The 22,765-nt window shown below is 34.3% G+C and overlaps 1 long non-coding RNA gene across 2 annotated transcripts in view; it reads left to right on the top strand.

Annotated features, from left to right (window-relative positions):
• LOC129138306 (uncharacterized) overlaps positions 1-22,765 on the top strand; it is a 110,566-nt gene that overhangs the window by 6,291 nt on the left and 81,510 nt on the right. For both annotated transcript variants that reach the window (XR_010154592.1, XR_010154591.1), the window contains exon 2: positions 149-267. This is a non-coding gene — a long non-coding RNA (uncharacterized LOC129138306). The remainder of the gene's footprint in view (positions 1-148; positions 268-22,765) is intronic.

Genomic DNA, 22,765 nt, shown 5'->3' with positions numbered 1-22,765 from the left:
ACATCATTAAGATCCCTAGAATGGCTCTCAGTTATATGGAGTCCAAAAATTGATCTTACTTATATTAAACTATATCATGGGCTTGTCAGAATATTGATTTTATTAATTGACTTTATTTTATTTATTTATTTATTATTTTTTGAGACAGAATTTCACTCTTGTGGCCCAGGCTGGAGTGCAATGGCGTGATCTCAGCTCACTGCAACTTCTACCTCTCGGATTCAAGTGATTCTCCTGCCTCAGCCTCCCAGGTAGCTGGGATTACAGGTATGAGCCACCACACCCGGCTAATTTTTTGTATTTTTAGTAGAGATGTGGTTTTGCCATGTTCATCAGGTTGGTCTCGAACTCCTGACCTCAGGTGATCAACCTGCCTATGCCTCCCAAAGCGCTGGGATTACAGGCATGAGCCACTGAGCCTGGCTAATTGATTTTATTTTTTATAAAAGTTTTAAATTTACAGAAAGATGGAGCAGATAGTAGGGAGAATTTGCATATATCCTCCCTCTATGCTTCAGTCTCACACACAGTTTTCCTTATTGCTAACATCGTACATTAGCACAGTTTGTTAAAATTAATGAACCAATATTGATATATTATTAACTGACGTCCATAATTTATTCTGATTTTTTTTTTAGTTTTTACCTAATGTTTCTTTTCTACTCTAGGGTCCTGAGTCCTTAGTCCCCTTTTGGCTGTGATGATTTATCATGCTTTCCCTTTTTTTGATGACCTTGATAGTTTTGGGAAGTGCTGGTCAGATACATTGTTGGGGTGCCTTTCTATTAGAATTTCATGTTTTTCTCACTATTGGACTAGAGTTATGGTTTTTTGTGGAGAAAGATCACAAAGGCAAAGTATAATTTTTAATCACATTACATCCAGGGTATGTACGATTTACAGCATTTATGAGTATTGATGTTGATTTTGATGGCTGATGTAGTGTTTGTCAGGTTTCTTCACTGTTTTTCTTACCCCTTTCTTCCATACTGTATTCTTCGGAAGAAAGTTACTATGTGCTTCCAAGACTTAAGGATCTGGGAGTTATGCTTCCCCTATTTTAGGGTGAAAGGTCTAAATAAGTTATTTGGAATTCTTCTGGATAGATTTGTTTCTTCTCTCCCATTTATTAGTTTATTTAATTATTTATATCCATAAGGACTTGTGGATATTTATTTTATCCAATATTACTTTATTTTGTTGCTCCAATTGCCCCATCTTTGGGCATTGGGAGCTCTTTCAGTTGGCTCCTGTGGCACTTTGACATACCCTAATCATTGTGAGTTTGTGTGTGTGTGCGTGTATGTGTGTATGTTTTGAGCACTGTGCTTCACCTATTCATTCCTCCCTCTCTTGCCTTCATGCCCTAACCTCTGGCAACCATTGATATGTTTTGTCTCTATAGTTTGCCCTTGCCAGAATATGATATAATTGAAATCACACAACATGTAGCATTTTCAGGCTAGCTTCTGTTACTTGCAATATGCATTCACATGCATTTAAATGTAGCTTGCATTTAAGCATGACCTACCTTTTTGTGGCTTGAGAGATCATTTCCTTTTATCACTGAATCCTGTTCCACTATTTGGATGTCCTAGTTTGCTTATCCATTCACTTATTGAAAAACATCTTGGTTGGTTCCACTTTGGGTAGTTATAAGTAAAGCTGTTATAAACATTTGAGTACAGGTATTTTTGTGTACATAAGTTTTCAAGTGAATTGGGTAAATAACTAGGAGCCTGATCATATGGTAAGACTATGTTTAGCTTTGTAAGAATGTGCCAAACTGTCTTCCAAAGTGGCTGTACCATCTTGCATTCCCACCAGAAATGAATGAGAGTTTCTTTTGCTGTGCTTCATTGCCAGCATTTGTTATTGTCAAATTTTTGGATTTTAGTCACTCTAATAGGTGTATAGTGGTATCTCATTGTTTAATTTGCAATTATTTAATGAAAAATGATGTTGCACATCTTTTCATAGGGTTATTAGCCATTTGTATGTCTTTTTTGATGAGGTGTATGTTCAGGCCATTTGACCATTTTTTATTGGATTGTTTGAGTTCTTATTGTTTTTATTTTATTTTATTTTACTTTAAGTTCCAGGATGCATGTGCAGAATGTGCAGGTTTGTTATATAGATATACATGTGCCATGGTGGTTTGCTGCACCTATTGACCCATAATCTGTGTTTTCTCCCCTTGCCCCCAACCCCCCAATAGGCCCTGGTGTGTGTTTTTTTCCACCATGTGTTCTCATTGTTTAATTTCCACCTATGAGTGAGAATATGCGATGTTTGGTTTTCTGTTCCTGTGTTAGTTTGCTTAGGATGGTGGCTTCCAGCTTCATCCATGTCCCTGCAAAGGACATGATCTCATTCCTTTTTTGGCTGCATAGTATTCCATGGTGTATATGTACCACATTTTCTTTATCCACTCTATCATTGATGGGCATTTGGGTTGGTTCCATGTCTTTACTATTGTAAATAGTGCTGCAATAAACATACATGTGCATGTGTCTTTATAGTAGAATGATTTATATTCCTTTGGGTATATACCCAGTAATGGGACTGCGGGTCAAATGGTATTTCTGGTTCTAGATTCTTGAGGAATCACCATGCTATCTTCCACGATGGTTGAACTAATTTACATTCCCACCAACAGTGTAAAAGTGTCCTTATTTCTCCACAGCCTCTCCAGCATCTATTGTTTCTTGACTTTTTAATAATTGCCACTCTGACTGGCATGAGATGATATCTCATTGTGGATTTTGATTTGCATTTCTCTAATGACAGTGACGTTGAGCTTTTTTTTTCATATGTTTTTTGGCCACGTAAATGCCTTCTTTTGAAAAGTGTCTGTTCATATCCTTTGCTCACTTTTCAATAGGGTTTTTTTTTCTTGTAAATTTGTTTAAGTTCCTTGTAAATTCTGGATATTAGACCTTTGTCAGATGGGTAGATTGCAAAACTTTTCTCTCACTCTCTAGGTTGCCTGTTTGCTCTGATGATAGTTTCTTTTGCTGTGCAGAAGCTCTTTAATCCCATCCCATTTGTCAATATATTCAGGTTATTTGACCACTTTTTATTGAATTGTTTGAGTTCTTACTGTTGAGTTTTAAGAGTTCTTTTTATATTTTGAATACAAGCCCTCTATCAGATATGTGTTTTGTGATAATTTTCTCACAGTATGTGGCTTGTAATTTTATTCTATTAATAATGTCTTTCACAGGGCAGCTTTCTATTTTAACAAAGTCAACTTTGAATTTTTTCTGTAATTTATGCATTTGATATTGTATATAGAAACTCATCATCAAAGATTGTCATGATTTTCTCTTATATTATCTTCAAAAATTTTATAGTTTTGCATTTTACATATAGTTTGCAATCTATTTTAAGGTAATTTTTGTGAAAGCAGTTAAGTTTCATATCTAGATTTTGTTTTCATATGGATGTCCAGTTGTTCCAGGACCATTTGTTGAAAAGACTATCTTTTTCTTCATGTAACTGATTTTGTTCCTTTGTCAAAGATCAGTTAGCTATGTTTTTTGGGTTCTTTATTCTAATCTATGTGTCTACTGCCAATGTTATACTGTCTGGATTACAGTAGCTTATGCTTAGTCTTGATGTCAGATAGAGTTTGTTTGCTAATTTGTTCTCCTTCAACATAGTGTTGGGTATTCTGGGTCTTTCATCTTTTTCATATAAACTTTGGAATTAGTTTGTTGATATCTGCAAGGTAATTTGAAATTTTGATTGGGATTGCCTTAATCTAGTGATTAAGTATACATGAGTATGGAATATCTCTATTTTTTCAGATATTCCTTGGTGTTTTTGATGAAAGGTTTGTAGTTTTTCTTGTATAGATCCTGTATATATTTTATTAGATTTATGCCTGAGTGATTTATTGGCTTTGGTGCCAATGTAAATGGTATCGTATTTTTCATTTAAAATTCCTATTGTTCATTGTTGGTATGTAGAAAAGCAAATGACTTTGTATATTAACCTTGTACCCTGCATTCTTACTATATTCATTTGCTTGCTCCTGGGGATTTTTGTTGATTCTTTGGAGTTTAATACATAGATAATTATGTAATCTCTAAACAGAGGCAATTTTATTTCCTGTTTCACAGTCTGTATACATTTTACTTTTACTTTTTGTCTTATTGTGTTAGCTAGGACTTCTAGCACAATGTTAAAGAGAAGCTGTTCCAAGTGGAAATGCATCTGGTTTCTCATCATTGAGTATGATGTTAGCTGTAGGTTCTTTATAGATGTTCTTTATCACATTGAGAAAGTTCCCCTATCTTCCTAGTTTGCTGAGAGTTTTTACCATGAATTGATTTTGGATGCCAGGATGCATCAATCTTTTCTCTGAATCAACTGATGTAATCATATTTATTTTCTTCTGTAGCCTGTTTATATGATTGTTTACATTAATTGATTATGACACGTAGTGCCCATTTTATATGCCTGTGATAAATCTTACTTAGTCATGGTGTGTGATTCATTTTATATATCATTGGATTTAATTTGCTAATAGTCTCTTGATTATTTTTGCATCTCTGTTAATGAAAGATATTGGTTTGTACTTTTCTTTCCCTAGAATAGTCTTTATCTGGTTTTGGTATTCATTTTTAATGGTGGTATTTCTAGTTTATGAATTGGTACTTTTAACAATGCAGTGGCTTCTATTTTATTCAATTAAATTCAATTTGATTTAATTCAGTTTGATTCAACTCAATACCATCATTAAATAATGTATAAGGCAGTCTGATATGTACTGAGGCAGATGCAGAGATAGATAAAACAGATTCCAGACTTCTTGAGTTTGGCAATCAGATTGAATATGTTTCCTTATAATACCAAACTCTAGATCATATTAGTTGGTAAAGAATGAAGAAAGTTCTTTAGAAGCCATTTAACAAAGCTTTGGTAGACAAATGAATTTACGTAGGTACCTTAGAATATTTGCTCTTATCGAGCATGGATTTTACCTATTTTTGTTTCTATTGTACCCCAGGCTAGAAAAGCTCCGTGTATATAGTAAATACTAAGGATATTTTTGGTGAACAAAGGAACATACTGTTGGCATATTTCTGGATGATGATCTGTAAGTGGTACTCTGAATCTGGGCATCTTTAACTGTCCTCAAAATGTTTTTAAGTGCTAAATTTAAGTGTTTTTCTTGATCATTTTATGTATAACTTTCATCACAACATGTTTTTCTTGTGACAACATTTTAATATCATTGCAGTTGCCAACTATGAAGATTTTTTAAATTATGTTTTGATATATTTTTATTGATCCTGAGAGGGGATATAAAGAAAATCATTTTATTACCAAATTGCTCTATTTCCTCATCACAAAAAGACGTTCATTCTTATTTTGATGATATTCTCACCTCACCTCATACACAGTGCCGAGTCCTTTCCCTTCTCAGTGAAGTCACTTACAGAGAGCACAATCCAATCATTACGTGCACTACCTTAAGTTAAAAAAAAAAAAGCCTTTTCACTGACCTATGCTTTTTTTTCCCCCCAGAATTATGCCTCTACTGTTCTCTTAGTTCCTTTGCTGTACAATAAAGTAATTGGCTACATGTACCTATTGGGGACTTAAAATATGGCTAGTGCCACAAATTGTAACTATAATATTTTCCATGTATTGGGTTAAATTAAATGTATTATTAAAATAAATCTTACCTGTTTGTTTTACTTTTTAAAATGTAGCTACCAAGAAATTTAAAATTACGTATGTGGCTCCTCACATATTTCTAATGAACAACATTGGAGACTCTTAAGGGTACGTGGAGCTGTTATTCATTTATCATTGGAAGTAAGCTAATTATGGCTTTTAAATTGCTCACAATGCATCTGGCGATATTTTTAGATGCCCAGAGAAGAGCACAAGCTGCTTGTCATTCCAACATTAATATATCCAACAGACTTTTTCAATAGTAGAAAGAATTGATAACAAATTAGTTGAACTTATTATTCATAAAAGAATACGATGCTGATGAGTCAAAAAAACATATCTAGGAAATGTAGATGAATTGTTATTGGTCCCTAGGTAGGCAGTTTTGCCTCCTTTAACATGAGTATTATATAGTGTTAGACTCTACTCCTAAGACTTCTGCTTTGGATCCTAGACCACATTCAAGTTAGTGTAGTTTTTCAGCTACTTTTTAAATAGAGGAGGCAGCTCTTGTTTTACTTTTTAATTATTCTCATTATCTGTACTAGTAACCCTTGAAACCTAGTAAATTATTTCTCTAGCCTTGATGTTTGTGCTTTCTACATTCTGTGGACCATCACACAATTTTCCAAAGTTTTTTTTTATCTCAGCAAGTTTCTTTTGTATAATTTATGCCTCATTTATATTTTCACATAAATAAAATACTCTCGCTCATTCATCATTTTGATTGCCTTCCTCTGAAACATTTTCTATGTTTAAACTATTCTGGATTAGAGAAACCTCAGTACAGTCCCTTTCTTTCCTGAAAATAAGTGCAGACAATCTCCATTTCATGATCAGCCTGTATTCCAAAAGGACAAGCATCGTGTTGCAGCTTGAGTTTCCATCCCAAGGTCAGCTCACTAATTACATTGCATACAAAGTAGCGTGCTGTGTCAATAATGCTACAAACCTAACACTGCATACTAAGAAGTTTCTATGAAAAATCAATCATGCATTTTCAATTTTGGATGGCAGTAATTCATCTTCTTTTACTGTGATGGAATAACAGAAGTATCCGCCTCAACCCTCCTATCCTTTGGAAAGAGGAATGGAAAATCTTCCTAAATGAATTATTGTAGGTCCTATGGCCAATTTAGGGATTTGAGCACTGAGGAGATAGTGATAAAAATCTTACTTTTTGGTGTTCCTACTGTCCTTAATTTCTTTTCTTTGCTTTTCTTTCTTTCTTCCTTTCTTTATCTTTCCTTCCCTGTCTCCCTTCCTTCCTTCCTTCCATTACTCACTTCTTTTATTCACAACCATTATCTATGGCTTAGAAGTAAAGCGTTTGTTCATTATACAAAAATACAGTGTTAACTATTTTCCTTTATTCTCCATTCCTAAAACAAACACAATCATATCTATCTATGTATTTTGGCTTTTATTGGCCATTTGTAGAGATGAGTGAATATTATTCTTTCTCTTTTGTTTCTACTTAGAGGTGCATATAGACGATGAAGATAATCTTAGTGCAAAAGGGACTTAGTGCGAAAGGGACTTAAAGAACATCAATCCACATTTCAGTGGAAAATCAGTCTCAGACCACACTCTTTATCTTATTAGAGGAGCTGTACCAAAGGCACTAGCTCTCAATGAAGAGAAGCTCTTTTTACGGAAGCCCGGGTAAGGGCTAGTGAGGACTGCCTATGTGAATGACCAGGACTGGCAGACGAGCTGGATAGAGATGGAACAGCTTCTAAGATTCTAACATTTCCTCTTTCTCATCTTTTTTTTTTCTCTTCTGTCATTGACTAATGGGCAAGCTGACAAGTGGAGAGAAAATGGATCAATAAAAGGAAATTTTAGGTAGTTTGAAGTCAATGAGTAAAAGGAAGATTAAAAATTTTCTAGGTTTTTTTTTCCTATTTTGGATGTATATCTACATTATCTCAAGTTTATTTTCCTTGACAAGCTTGATATATGCTTTGTATAATCACTTTATCTTTTTTGAAAAGGTACTTTAGATATTCCATGGTTTATTCTCAGTTAAATCTGTGCTTATGGAATTCAACTTTATGGAAGTAATATTCATTGAGTTGCTATTACTACAGTAAGTACCATTTGAGAACCTGAAAGAAGGCTGAGATGTTTAAACTAGGGTCCTTGGAGTTCATAAGCTTGTAATTCATATTAAAAACCATGATTCTTCTTGGTACATTCACTTTATGTGAAAAAAAAGTGACTCAAGGTCATTTATGATACATGAAAATAAACAAATTTAACAGATTTCTTTTCTACAGAACTTGATTGATTTCTTAACTTGATGTATGTATTGTAACTCTCAAAAAGGGAGATGCGGTATTCATTATTTAATGATATTATTAACCAGAGAATTCTTTTTTAAACATCACTTTCAAGAGTGATGACATTAGGAATACAGTATGAAAAATGCTAAAATATATTTCAGTTCAGTATCATTTTCCCATGTTTTAAGGCTGTACATGCTCTAAAATATAAATCTAAGAGCTCAGAGGAGAAGGAAGTTTTTAGTTTTTCATATTTATTCTGCTGCAATTTCATTAGCATTACTTATTTGAAATCAACCTAAGAATTCACTTGAAAAAAGGAATTCGGTAACAAAACAATATGTGATATCTAGCTACCGCCCTCATTTTTATAAGTGAGATACCTCAGGTCAACACATTTCTTGAAATAATTTGTTATAGATCTTATAACAAGTTAGAGGTCAGAACCTCAGTCCAGTGTTCTTTCATATTCCCCAAACTACAGTGAATATGTCCAGTAAAGTTTGGATATAACAAAAATGGCCTATAATACAGATCTATCTCACAGACAACAGAACTTAGCTCTTCCCAACCTGCTACACAAAAGTATTTGCCTATTTATTTCATTCATATCATTTTCTCTCATGTTAAATTAAGGAGCTTCATCAAAATTTCAGTCCTATGCAAATTTCTTCATTAGAATAATATTTATGCTATAATATTTTCCTTTTCTAATTAAATTGATTGTGCTAATGTATGTTAAGTAACTTTGGTTTTGCTACATATTTCTATTGTTCTCTATTTCTTATGGTTCCATTTCTCATTATTGGTTTAAAATTCTCATGTGTTGGCCATTGTGAGGGAATACTGTGATTACAGACCAGAGTGAATCACAATTATGTTTGAATTCTAACTCCACCATTTGCTAGGTGTGTGACCTTGGGCAGCTAAAAGCACTTCTTGTTAGCCAAAATTTTCTTGACAGAAGTATAATGTCACATCTGCTTACTTCATGAGTTACCAAGATGTTCACAGCTTGCTCTGTTCAGACCCAAGGCAAAGTTTTCTTTTTGCTTTTGCTCTTGAAGCTGTTCTTCATTTCCCTCCCTCCCTTCCTCCCTTCTTCCCTTCCCTCCCCTCCCCTCCCCTCCCCTTCCCTCCTTTCTTTCTTTCTTTCTTTCTTTCTTTCTTTCTTTCTTTCTTTCTTTCTTTCTTTTTTTTCTTTCTTTCTTTCTTTCTTTCTTTCTTTCTTTCTTCTTTCTTTCTTTCCTTCCTTCCTTCCTTCCTTCCTTCCTTCCTTCCTTCCTTCCTTCCTTCCTTCTTCCCTTTTGGTTGTAGCAAACAAAACCTCAAGTATCCTTTGGGGATGTCATTTCTCAACCTGCATTGGATTAGATGCAGTTTCTCCAGTGGCCAATCTATTTTATGACTCAAAGTTTAAGACCATTTTTTGCTTTAAGGCCAATAACTTTATGACAGTAGATTGGAAATCACAAATAAAATAGGCTGTGGAAACACAGAAATTTTAAGAAATGTTATTTTTTATAGTTGTCCCACATCGAGAGATGCCAACTCTTTTGTTTTCTCACTATCTAGAAATCTGTATTAGATTTCTGCTACTAACTTTTATTTCTAAAGATAGGGTTCATCAGATTACACCTCTCCTCTCTTTAATTTTACTCCAGGAATGAAATGGACATTCTTACTCATCATACCATAAGCATCCAGGTAAATGATTGCTCACTTCTTTCATCTAATGAGGAAATGGTTTTCTTGAGAATCTCAATACAGCGTACCTCCAACCTTAACAGACTGCTGTAAAACACCCTGACCATTCTTTAGTATAAGCACTGAAGAAGACAGTATGTTGACCACGAGGCACCTGGCCTGGCTCATAGTATGCCATCAAGAAATGCTAATTTTCCATTTCCTCTTTTCTCTTTTTCAAAGAGTTCTTTCAAGAAAGAAAGGAGAGGAGAGGATGTTACAAATTCCATGTAAATAAAATTTGTCACTAATTCTATGAACTAATTGATATCATAATTTGATTCTCTTACCTCTTTTTAATCTCTCTATTAGTCCATTTTTATGCTGCAAATAAAGACATACCTGAGACTGGGCAATTTACAAAAGAAAGAGGTTTAATAGACTCTCAGTTCCACATGACTGAAGAGGACTCACAATCATGGCAGAAGGTGAAAGGCACATTTCACATGGTGGCAGACAAGAGAATAGAACTTGTGCAGGGAAACTCCCCTTTATAAAACCATCAGATCTCATGAGACTTTATTCATCATCAGGAGAACAGCACAGGAAAGATGTGCCCCCATGATTCAATTACCTCCCACCGAGTCCTTCCTACAACACATGGGAATTGTGGGAGCTACAATTCAAGATGAGATTTGGGTGGGGACACAGCCAAACCATATCACTCTCTTACTTTCCTCTAGTGTACTTCTGACTGTTCTGACTTAGGTTTAGCTACCTTACTCTTGGGATTTTCAGTCCTAGCATCTTCCCTTTATTTGTGCTTTTAATTCATTTCTTTGTTTTGATTTTTTTTTTCTGCTTCAGCTTCTCATTTAAATATGACTTTAACTCTCTTGTTTATATATTCATCCAAAATGTCACTTTGCCTAAAATGTCAATTTTTTGGTTTGTCTATCCACAATTTTGGTACATATACAAGCTCTCCACACTTTCTACCCTCTACTTCTCATTAAAGTAGTTCTTGAGTTTTGTAAGCCAGAAACAACCAAATTGTTTCTGAACATCCAGGGATTTCTTTATCAGTGCTCCATCACAGATTTTTTTTCACAATTGGTCCCAGGATATTATGCCAAGCAGGTAGACAGAGAAAGTCCTAAAGAACATAGTTATACCCAAATCCCTAATTAAGAAAAAGCTGAATAGACGTGTATATTAAAAATCAGTGACGTACAAATGACAAAGTTTGCATTTGAACACTTGTCTGTGTTCTGCTTTTGGGGACTGTCCAAATACCCAAACTTTTGCTATGTAGAAAGACATTCTGCCTTTAAAAAAATTTTAGACAGGAAAATTTTTGCTGCAGCTATTACAAAAGTTGAAATGCAAGCCAAAATACTCAGGCCAATACCCATGCAAATATACCATTTGCTATATGTACTGTTAGAATTTGGAGTAATTTCATCACTCATGACAGGTAACTCTGAAATGGCACTGTTTTTAAAATTTTAATTTGTTATTGTATTAAATCAGCCAAATAATATAGTTAAAATTGAGTGAATCAGTGAAATTATGAATAAAATGACTTTCATATTGTTAAAGTAGTTTGGCATTTTTAAATTCTAAATTTCTGCACTGCCATAGTAGCAGAGGGTACTGGCATTATAATATTTTCTTTTGTCTTTTGAGTTGTTGCTACTGTCAAAATAATGCCATTTTTAAGTTTGTCATGTAACTCTTGGTAAAATAATTAAGAAAATTATTCTTTAAATTAAGGATCCCATATAGCTTTAGCCTTACTAGATATTCATTTTATTACCTTTAGTTTGATTCATTGAAGTGTGGAAAGTAAGTGGAAGTAGGAGAAAAAAGTAAAGTGAAAGTAAAATATTTAAAGTAAGAGAAAATAAGTGAAAGTAAGAGAAAATGTTAAGGACCAATAGACTCTGGTCCCTCGGAGAGAAGTTGGCATTTTACATTAGAAACAGAAATCTGGCTCTCATTTTATTTGTTCTTAGAAACTTGAAAATGTAGGCTAGGGCTACTGTAAGAGTCTTGATATTTTATAATTTGAATAAAAATCAAGATTATAAATGAAAGTATATCTGTGAGGTATCTGGGACTCTTCCAAGTCCAAAAAGGTGACCTAAGGACTAATGGTGAAGAGAGGGAAATAACAGATTGTGGTGAATCTACAGTCGTTATGGAACTTCTGTTCTTTCCCGTGTCAAATTTCTATGTGTTGCACCACTTACTGTTCTTCAGTGTTTCCATCTACCATTAGAATTTCGTCCTATAGATAACCATCAGATTTCTATAAAGAAAAATACTAAGCTATTCCAGGTCAAACTAGGGATTTCTTTTCCATAATTTTTCCTTATTTTTGTTTCTTTTCATTTTATTTATTTATTTTAAATTTTATTTTAATTTCATGGGTACATGTGCAGGAAGTGCAGTTTTGTTATATAGGCAAATGTGTGTCACGGGAGTTTATCGCACAGATTATTTCATCACCCACGCATTAAGTCTAGTATCCATTACTTATTTTTCCCGATCCTCTACCTCCTCCTAACCTCTGCTCTTTGATAGGCCCCAATGTGCATTGTTTCCCTCTGTGTGTCCATGTGTTCTCATAATTTAGCCCATACTTATAAGTGAAAATATGCTGTATTTGGTTTTCTATTCCTGTGTTAGTTTGCTAAAGATAGTGGCCTCCAGCTCCATCCACATCCCTGCAACAGACATGATCTCATTCTTTTTTATGGCTGCATAGTATTTCATGGTATATAAGTACCACATTTTCTTTATCCAGCCTATCATTGGTGGGTATTTAGGTTGATTCCATGTCTTTGCTATAGTGAATAGTGCTGCAATGAACATACACATGCATGTGTCTTTATAATAAAAAGATTTCTATTCCTTTGGATATATATCCAGTAATGGGATTGTTGGGTTGAATGGTATTTCCAGCTTTAGGTCTTTGAGGAATCACCACACTGTCTTCTACAATGGTTGAACTAATTTACACTTCCACCAACAGAGTATAAGTGTTCCTTTTTCTCCACAACCTTACCAGCATCTATTATTTTTTGACTTTTTATAATAGTAATAGCCATTCTGACAGGTGTGAGCTGGTATCTCATTGTGGTTTTAATTTGCATTTCTCTAATGATCAGTGATGTTGAGATTTTTTTCATCTGACTGTTGTCTGCAGGTATGTCTTCTTTTGAGAAGTGTCTGTTCATATATTTTCACCCACTTTTTAATGGTTTTGTTTGTTTATTTCTTGGAAATCTGTTTAAATTCCTTATAGATGCTGAGTATTAGACCATTGTCAGATGCATAGTTTGCAAAAATTTTCTCATATTCTGTAGGTTGTCTGTTTACTCTGTTGATAGTTTCGCTGTGCAAATGCTCCTTACTTTAATTAGATCCCATTTGTCAATTTTTGCTTTTGTTGCAATTGCTTTTGGTGTCTTTGTCATTAAATCTTTGCCTGTGCCTATGTCCTGAATGGTATTGGGTAGATTGTCTTCCAGGATATTTTATAGTTTTGAGTTTTACATGTAAGTCTTTAATCCATCTTGAGGTAATTTTTGTATATGGTGTAAGGAAGGGGTCCAATTTCCCTCCTCTGCATATGGCTAGCCAGTGATCCCAGCACCATTTATTTAATAGGAATTCTTTCCCCAGTGCTTGTCTTTGTCAGGTTTATCAAAGATCAGATAGTTGTAGGCATGCAGTCTTATTTCCTGGTTCTCTCTTCTTTTCTATTGGTTTACGTGTCTGTTTTTGTACCAGTAGCATGGTGTTTTGGTTACTGTATCCCTTTAGTGTAGTTTGAAGTCAGGTAGTGTGATGCCTCCAGCTTTGTTCTTTTTGCTTAGGATTACCTTGGCTTTTCAGGCTCTTTTTTGGTTCCATATGAATTTTAAAAGAGTTTTCTCTAGTTCTGTAATGAATGTCATTGGTAGTTTAACAGGAATAGCATTGAATATATAAATTGCTTTGGGCAGCATGGCCATTTTCATGATGTTGATTCTCCCTATCCATGAACATGAAATGTTTTTCCATTTGTTTGAGTCATCTCTGATTTCTTTGTACAGTGGTTTGAGGTTCTCCCTGTAGAGATCTTTCATCTCCCTAGTTAGCTTTATTCCTAGATATTTTATTATTTTTGCGGCAATTATGAATGGGAGTTCATTCATGATTTGGCTCTCTGCTTGCCTGTTGTTGGTGTATAGGAAGGGTAGCGATTTTCACATATTAATTTTGTATCCTGAGACTTTGCTGAAGTTGCTTTTCAATTTAAGAAGGCCTAGCCTTCTACCTGTCTTGGCTTTCAACATGTCTTTCTCACTAAGACCAATCATTTCTAGCTTTCGATGTAAAGTGGGAGACGTGACTTTTCTTTCACTTGAACAACTAGAAGCCATTGAGGGGTTATTAATTGGTTTAATTTCAATATTGTTGTGTCTCAGGAAATAGGGAGGCCCATGGAGAGGGAGAGAGTTGGAGGAATGACTGATCAGAGAGGAAGTCAGTTAGAACACACACGACATTATTGTTTAAGTTTATCATCTTGTAGAGGTGTGGATGTGGCTCCCTCAAAACAATTACAATAGTAACATCAAAGATCACTGATTACAGATCACCATAACAGGGAGAAAAAATACAAAAAGCTTTCAAATATTATGAGAATTAAGAAAATGTGACACAGAGATGCAAAATGAGCACATGCTGTTGGAAAAATGACACCGATAGACTTGCTTGACACAGGGTTGCCACACACTTTCAATTTGTAAAAAAATGCAATATCTGCAAAGTACAATAAGATAATTTATACTTGTAAGATGTAAAAGGGTCAGGACCACAACTAAATACTAAGATTAGTATTTCTGAAATTCTCCCTATTGCTTGTAATGTATATTTAATGCAGTAATATACACCCATCCAGAGCACACAGTATTTTCAACTTCTTGGAGTAATTAGTTCTTTGCTTAACTTTATACTTTCTTCAAATATTAGGATCATCTAAATCCAATTTTTATGACATGGACTTTATCCATATTCTTCAAGTATATTTTTATTTTAGCTATATTTTCTGAAAAATTCTCACATTTTTAAATAAAAATATCTACATTTTTTATCCTTAAATGAAAATGAGCTCATTATTCACTATGGATGCCTTTCTAGGAATACACTTTCCGGGGTTCCTTTTTTCCCTGAGATGTGGATTTCAGAGCTTCCAAAGACAAGATACATGTTTTAGTAAACAGGCAAAACCACGTAATTTTTAAAATACCATTCTTTATTAGGCTATTTTCTTCTAGGAGCAGTTATATGATTCACATTTAATTAGTGATTTTTAATTTCTTTTCTTTTTTTTTTGAGAACGGAATCTCACTCTGTTGCCCAGGCTGGAGTGCAGTGGCATGATCTCGGCTCACTGCAACCCTCTGACTCCTGGGTTCAAGAGATTCTTCTGCCTCAGCCTCCCAAGAAGCTGGGACTACAGGTGCATGCCACCACACCTGGCTAATTTTTGTATTTTTAGAAGAGACAGGGTTCCACCATATTGGCCAGGCTGGTCTCAAACTCCTGACCTTGTGATCCGCTCTTGACAGCCTCCCAAAGTGCTGGGATTACATGCATGAGCCACCGTGCCCAGCCTAGTGATTTTTTAATGAATAAATTCTCTTCCTTTTTTTCCAAGTGAAAATATCACTGTTCTGCCATCTCATTGAACTGAGTATGATTTTTTTGGGGGAGGGGGCAAATTTGTGATTTTTCTGTATGAGAAAGCTTAGTGTTAACCAAAAATTTAGAAATTCCAGAGTGTTTTCTCTTCTTCTTTTTTACCTAAAACTATGTTTCCTGACTTTATCATGACTGATATCTGGGAAAAACAATTTGGTTCTATGCTGATTAATCCCCTTTTAAGGCTATTTATAACACAGAAACTAATACAATTTTACATTCATATGAAACTTGTAATAGAAAATGTGAAAGTATGACACCAACAGTAAATCTCTCAGAATTGTATTTTAGCCCATGAATCATAAAGTTAAGCTACACCAAAAAAAAAAAAAAAAAAAAGAAGAAAGAAAGAAAAAAAAAAGAGAAAGAGAAAGTAAAAAGCTTAATCATGAGAACTTTGTAGTTACAAAGACTAGCAAAATGAATTTGTTCACGGATCACTTCCTGGCAGTGCTGTCCAAATTAAAACTGTAAACCTTTTGAAGTCGAACTTTTTTTTTAAGTGGTTAGTTTGAAGTTTTGGCAGTTGGTATGAAAATTCCCAGTGTACATGTGAATACCTGATGGATAATGACTATATATACTACAAGAACAGACATAAAGTATGACTCCATCTACATCTGTCATTTTAGATCATAATTAGTATAGTTCTACATTGTTTGAGTTACATGATATCATTTGGTTTTAAAGGAAACAAAATACTTCATCAGAAGAAAAATGTGTAAATGTTGAGTCAGCAGAGCCTTAAAGCAAATTTCCTGCACCTTAAGATCAAGATAATCTTGCAGAGACAAGTGTTTTAGAAACTTCTGAAGCTAAAATAAGAAAGGCAAGTGTCACATTGTTTCATGCAATTGAAATAAAAGTGAAGAGCCCTTGCTATAAACATTGTAGCAAAAAAATAAAAAAAAAAAGACATCATGGTAAGATGCATCTATTTCATTACTGTCTCTTGTATACTAGCTACATTTGGAGCATACAACACGTAGCATCAAAGAAGAGGTTAGAAACTACAGGAATTTGATTTTTAGAATTTCTTTGCAGTGCTTTTCATTTTCCGAAAGAGAAACAGACAATGTGTTTCCAAGGAATTCCTGACTCTCTTGAATGGTATTTGGTATGGATCCTCAAGTATGTCATCACTGCCCCTTGGTAAATAAGTACCTCTTTTAAAGCAAAGGGCAAACTTCTGCAGTCAGATAATCATACATTTTTCTGTCAATACTGATTTTGGTGTGGGTGTGAGGAGGGCTGAGAGTGGCTGTGTTCTTTTGGATTCTCCCACACTTGGGGAATTTTTCCTTAGGCAACTTTGGATGGATCCATGCTGGGCCTTTGAGGATTGAGCTCAGAAGAGGAGATTGAAAAGCAATCTTTTTTCATCACCAAATGAAAATGCAAAGAGATATGTTTGTGGAACAGAATGTAATTAACCAAAGTGGAATTGGGCCAACTAAGCAGCATTAACAGGCTAAATGTGCCCCAGTTCTTGGAGCCTTCCGAAGATGGGCTCATTCTTGACTGCATGAAGAAAACCTAAAGCATCTACAAGAGTCTAAAATGGGTAAATGGAAGACTTGAAAGGAGAAAAACAGCTCAATTCTCTCACAAACTAAAGATGACAACTAAGGCTAGCCACCCCTTCCCCAAACTGAAAATCCATGTGACTAATTTTTCTAAGCAGTCACTGGAATGTTCCTGCTGGGAATAGGACAGATAATATATGTAGCTGGCACTCTCACTCAGGAGGAACTATTGTTCCATTTGGGGAGTGGAAGCCAACTCCCTTCAAGACTTAAAGAAAAGCTAATTTAAGACATGGCTAAAAGCAACCGAAATGAGAAAGGGGAAAAAAATCTCAAGTTTCTGTGCAGTGTGCCAGCTGACCAAATGTAAAGTAAAACAAAACAATTAACCCCCAACCCCTGCGAAAAAGAAAAAAAAAATCGAGAGAAAAAAAAGAATGAAGCATTTGTCATTGGACTTGCTCTGTGCTCATTTTGGCTTGCTTCAGATACTTTTCCAAGTTTAAATTGGAAAGTTTATGACTTTCAGGTGCAGAAATATTCTTTTCTAGGTGTCATTTGTATCTATTTCTACCAAGCCTTTTTAATAAGAAATCAAAGAAATGGTCACTTAAGGAAAGAAAAAAGGATACAAATGATGGCTGACCCCCATGATAAAAGGTAGGACAAATACAGTACATTTGCCTAAAGGGGGAAATATTTCTTTGGTTACTAGAAAGAAATCTGCAAACAGTACCTTTTAAAATATGGTATCTGGAACTCTACTTTTCAGCGAAAACACTAGAAACACTAGAATTAACAACTTGATTAATTAAAAAAAAACTGTTCACATAAAAAATCTTCAAGTTTTATATTTTACCAAACAAAACGTAAGCCTGCAATTTCCTTTTAGGTAAAAAGACAATATAAGTCTTGGAGATAAATTTGTATTTACATGCTTTTATAATTCAAAAGCAATTTTGATTTTAGCATCAAACTCTTTCAAATTTTGACTCATCCTAAGAACAAACGCTTCAAGGCATTGTTTTAGTTTTTAACTCAAACACTTATGTGTGAAACTTGAAAGAGATCTTCACAGTGTTGTTTTCAAGGACATTTCATACGTGTAATATGGGCTGTGCAGAGAACACTAGGCTGAATGTTGAAACAATTGGATTTGAATCCCAGCTGAGAGTGAACAAATTGCATAGCCATCTAGAAAATGATGATATTTGACTTCTTATCTCACAAATTTATTTTAAAAAATGTAATATGTGTGAGAACATAGTAAAACCTATGTAGTAAAACCTAAAGTTTAAAATAGATAATATTTTCCTCAGAGTTTGCCCTTTACTCAATGCACTTGCTTTGTGTTATGATCTTCTCTTCGACTCTTTATTTTTAGCTTATTTTTTTCAATTGTACTTAGATTTCATTGAAAATTTATTAAAGAAGAATTAAATGCATAGTGGTTTACATCATTCAGTTTTTTCTCTTCACTTATTTTTGTTAATAATTTCTGGAATTAATTTTAGAGACTTTGATTCAGATCAGGTGAGTAACTCTCCGAAACCACCCCCTGTTGACTTTACCACAATATAAAGAAATCATAGATAGGAATGGAGGCAAGGGAGGCCAATATGATTTTAAAGTGATTGCAACCACCTAACATTATCTATGAAAAAATGAACACTTATGCTTAAGTATGGGGAGATCAGAAGAGGTGGGGAAAAATGACACATGAAAAATGGGGGCAGGTCTAGTAAGAAAAGGGCAGTGACATGGGACTGTGGAATCAGAATCAAAGAACATTGTAGAATTATCTAGTAACACCCAGGATATGATACCTGAATCTTGTAAATAACATCTCTGATGAGAAATTTTTGTATTGATTTTTACCTTTCATTTGAGCCAGAGCTCTTGTTTGTAGAGCAGTACGTCTCAAACTTTAAAGTACATGTAAATCACCTAGAGACCTTTTAAAAAATGCATAATCTAATCAAAAGCTCTGGGGTGGTGGTATGGCTAGTGAAAAGATTCAGTATTTCTGAAAGCTCTCAGTCAATGTCAAAGCTGTCTCTTCTCAGACAACAATCTGAGTAGCTAGGCTGAATGTCACTATAATTATTTTTTCCTTCACAAGTAACACTCCAAGAGTAATATTTATGTTGGAGAAATTGCAGTTATAAAAATTTTGTCTAAGAAAAGTTTCTATTTTTGCATAGCTTTATTGAGGTGAAATTGATGCACAAGAAGGTAACATTTTAAAGCGCACAATTTGATTAGTTTTGACATATGTATACAACTATGAAATCATTATGACAATAAGGATAATAAACATTTCTATCAATCTCAAAGATTTCTTCATTCCCCTTTGTAATTTATCCCTTATTCTACCTACCCCCATTTCCATGCATCCACTCATCTGCTTTCTGTTATTTTAGATTATTTCATATTTTCTAGAATCATATAATATGTACTCTTTTACTATTTAGCCCCTTTTACTTCTTTCATTAAGCATAATTATTTTGAGATTCATTCATTTGCCCATTACTTTGAAAATCAGGTTGTTTGCCTTATTATTCAGTTGCTTCTATCACTCTTTTTATTACTGAGTACTATTATATTGACTAGACATACCACAATATGTGTATACATTCAGTTGCAAATAGATGTTTGTACAGTTACTAGTTTTGGGCTATAACATACTAAGCTGTGATAAGCATTTGTGAACATGCCTTTGTATTGGCATATTCTTGTATTTTTCTAGGTAAATACCTAGGTTGACCTAGGTTTAGAGTGACTGAGTTGTATAGAAGGTGTACATTTAGCTTTTAAAGACATTATCAAATAATTTTCAAAAGTGATTTCCAATTTTTTTTTTCACATTCCCACCAGTAATATTTGTGAATTCTGGTGGCTTCTCCTCCCATTTTTCAGTTGGTATGAACAGTCTTTAATTTTAGCCATTTTAATGGGTTTAAAGTGCTGTCTATTTTGTTGTTAATTTGCATTTCCCTAATGACTAATGATTTTGAAAAGCTTTTCATATGTTGATTGGCCATTCATATATCTTCATTTGTGAAGTGTCTGTTCAAATCTTTGCCCATTTATGAAAATTGGGTTATTTATTGTTGAGCCACACAAGTTCTTTATATTTATTCCAGCTCAGGGGTTGGTATACCATGTCTGTAAAGGATCAAACAGTGAATATTTTAGGCTTTATGGGCCATATGATTTCTGTTGCAGCTATTCAACTCTGGCCTTCTGTCATGAAAAGAGCTACATACAAGACATAAATAAATGAACATAACTTTACTTTCAAAAATGGCAGACCAGGTTTGCCCCATGCCTTGGTTGGCTGATTCCTGTTCTAGCTGGAAGTTCTTTAAAATATATTTTCCCTGTTTGTGGTTTGTCCTTCCATTTCCTTAATAATGTCCTACAAAAAACAAAGGTTTTACCTTTTTATAAAATCCAACACTATTGATATTTTCAATAGGCCATTGATATGGTTTGGCTGTGTCCCCACCCAAATCTCATCTTGAATTCACACATGTTGTGGGAGGGACCCATTGAGAGGTAATTGACCCACAGGGGGCAGGTCTTTCCCTTGCTATTCTCGTGATAGTGAATAAGTCTCATGAGATCAGACGGCTTTATGAGGCAGAGTTTCTTTGCACAAGCTTTTTCTCTGCCTGCCGCCATCCACGTAAGATGTGACTTGCTCCTCCTTGTCTTCCGCCATGATTGTGAGGCCCCCCCAGCCATGTGAAACTGTAAGTACATTAAACCTCTTTCTTTTGTAAATTGCCCAGCCTCGGGTATGTTTTTATCCACAGTGTGAAAATGGACTAATAGAGTCATAATCTTCATGTTCTCTTTAGAAATCTTTGCCTAATCACAGATTTACTTGTAAATTATGTTTCTGAAGTAAGGGATGATTGATGTTTTCTCTTTTACCCCTAACTGGACATACAATTGTTCCAGAGTTATTGGTTGAAAGAGTATACTTTTTGTGGAATTGTTTGGTCTCTTTGTCAAAATAAATTTACCATATGTGCATTTTTTTTTAACTTTCTTTCCAGTTCCACTGATCTGTATATGTTTATATAACTTGATATGAATCTAACACTAACTTGATTAATTGGGGGTTGAAAAATAAGTCTTCAAGTCAGAAAGTATAAGTCGTTCAACTTTGTTTTTGATTTTCAATGTTTAGCTATTTTAGCACTTTCGTATTTCCATATAATTTCATAATAAAGGCCTGTTGGGATTTTCACTGGGATTCATTGAATCTATAGCAGGAGTCAGTAATGTACAGTCCATGTGTCAAATTCACCCCAGAGTCTGTTCTTGTAGTGCTTTCAAGCTAAAAGTAGCTATAATTACAGTTTTAAGTGGTTGCAAAAAACAAACCTAAGCAAAAAACAAAGAATGTATAATAGAGACGATACATAGCTTGCAAAGCCTAAAATATTTACTATCTGGTTCCTCACAGAAAAAGTTTGCCAACCTTTGACCTTGGTCAACCTGGAAAGAATTTAACATTTTAACAATATTGGATCTTCTGATTACTGGCTGTGCTACATTTCTCCATTTATTTAAGGCTTCCTTTATTTTGAGGATAATATTTTGTAGATTTCAGTGTATAAACCTTCCACAAGTTTTGTCAAATTTCAGTCTTACATATTTAATATTTTTATGTTTTTGTAAATGGTATTGGGTTATTTTTTCTATTTCATTTTCTGGGCTTTTTTGCCTTTATATTTAGTTTTGTAGTATTGAAATTGAGTCAAGTGATTTTGCTAAACTCATTCATTAGTTTTACTAGCTTTTTAAAAAAATAAAAAATTTTCTACCTAAATCTGCTTTATCATTATACTTTTTATTTACATTTTTCTTTATTGAATTTACTAGCATCTACAGCATAATGTTGCATAGTAGTAAGAGTGGACATACTTGCTTCCAATTCTGGTTTTCAATCTTAAGGAAAAAGCATTCAGTTTTTATGATTAAGCATGATGTTAGCTATTGACTGTTCTTAGATGCCATTTATTGGGCTGAGAAAGTTGTCTTCCATACTAGTTTCCTGCAACAGCTTTAACAAATTACCACAAAGTTGGTGTGTTAGCACAACTCAAAATTATTTTCTTGCACTTCTGGAAGCTAGAGATCTGAACTCAGATATACTGGGACAAAACCAAGGTGTCACCAGGGTCATGTACCCTCCAGAAGCTCTAGGGAGAGAGTCTATTTTCTTGCCTTTTCCAGCTTCTAGAGCTGCATTCCTTGTATTCCCTGGCTCTGGATTGGTCCTTCCATGCTCAAACGCTCATGCAGAGGTCATCATATCCCTTTCTTCTGACTAGAATCTCCCCCGTCTCCCTTTTATAAGAATGCCTGTGGCTGTTTTAGGACCCACATAGATAATCCAGGATGATTACCTCATATGAAGATTTAATCATACCTGCAGAGTCCCTCTTGCCATATAAGGTAACACTCACAGCTTTCAGTGATTAGGAGTCAATTATTCAACCTACCACAATTTCAATTTTTATTCACTGAGTTTTAAAGTCATGAGTTGATATTAAATTTTGTAAAATGCTTTTCCACTTCTATTGAGAATATCTTTTCTTTCAGTTTGAGTCTGTGTTATGGTGAATTATGCTATTTGATTTTCCAGTGCTAAACAAAACTTATTTCTGAGATAAATCCCACTTAGTCATGATGTATTAGTCTTTTTAATATTGTCAAATTTCATTTTCTAAAATTAGGCTGACAATTTTAGATCTGTGTTCATGAGTGTCATTGTATATAGCTCATCAGAATGAG

The sequence above is a fragment of the Pan troglodytes genome, chromosome 22 (assembly GCF_028858775.2).
Source record: "Pan troglodytes isolate AG18354 chromosome 22, NHGRI_mPanTro3-v2.0_pri, whole genome shotgun sequence".
NCBI lineage: Eukaryota > Metazoa > Chordata > Mammalia > Primates > Hominidae > Pan > Pan troglodytes.
The sequence above is the reverse complement of the archived record's forward strand: the minus strand, read 5'-3'. Positions and strand labels throughout refer to the sequence as shown.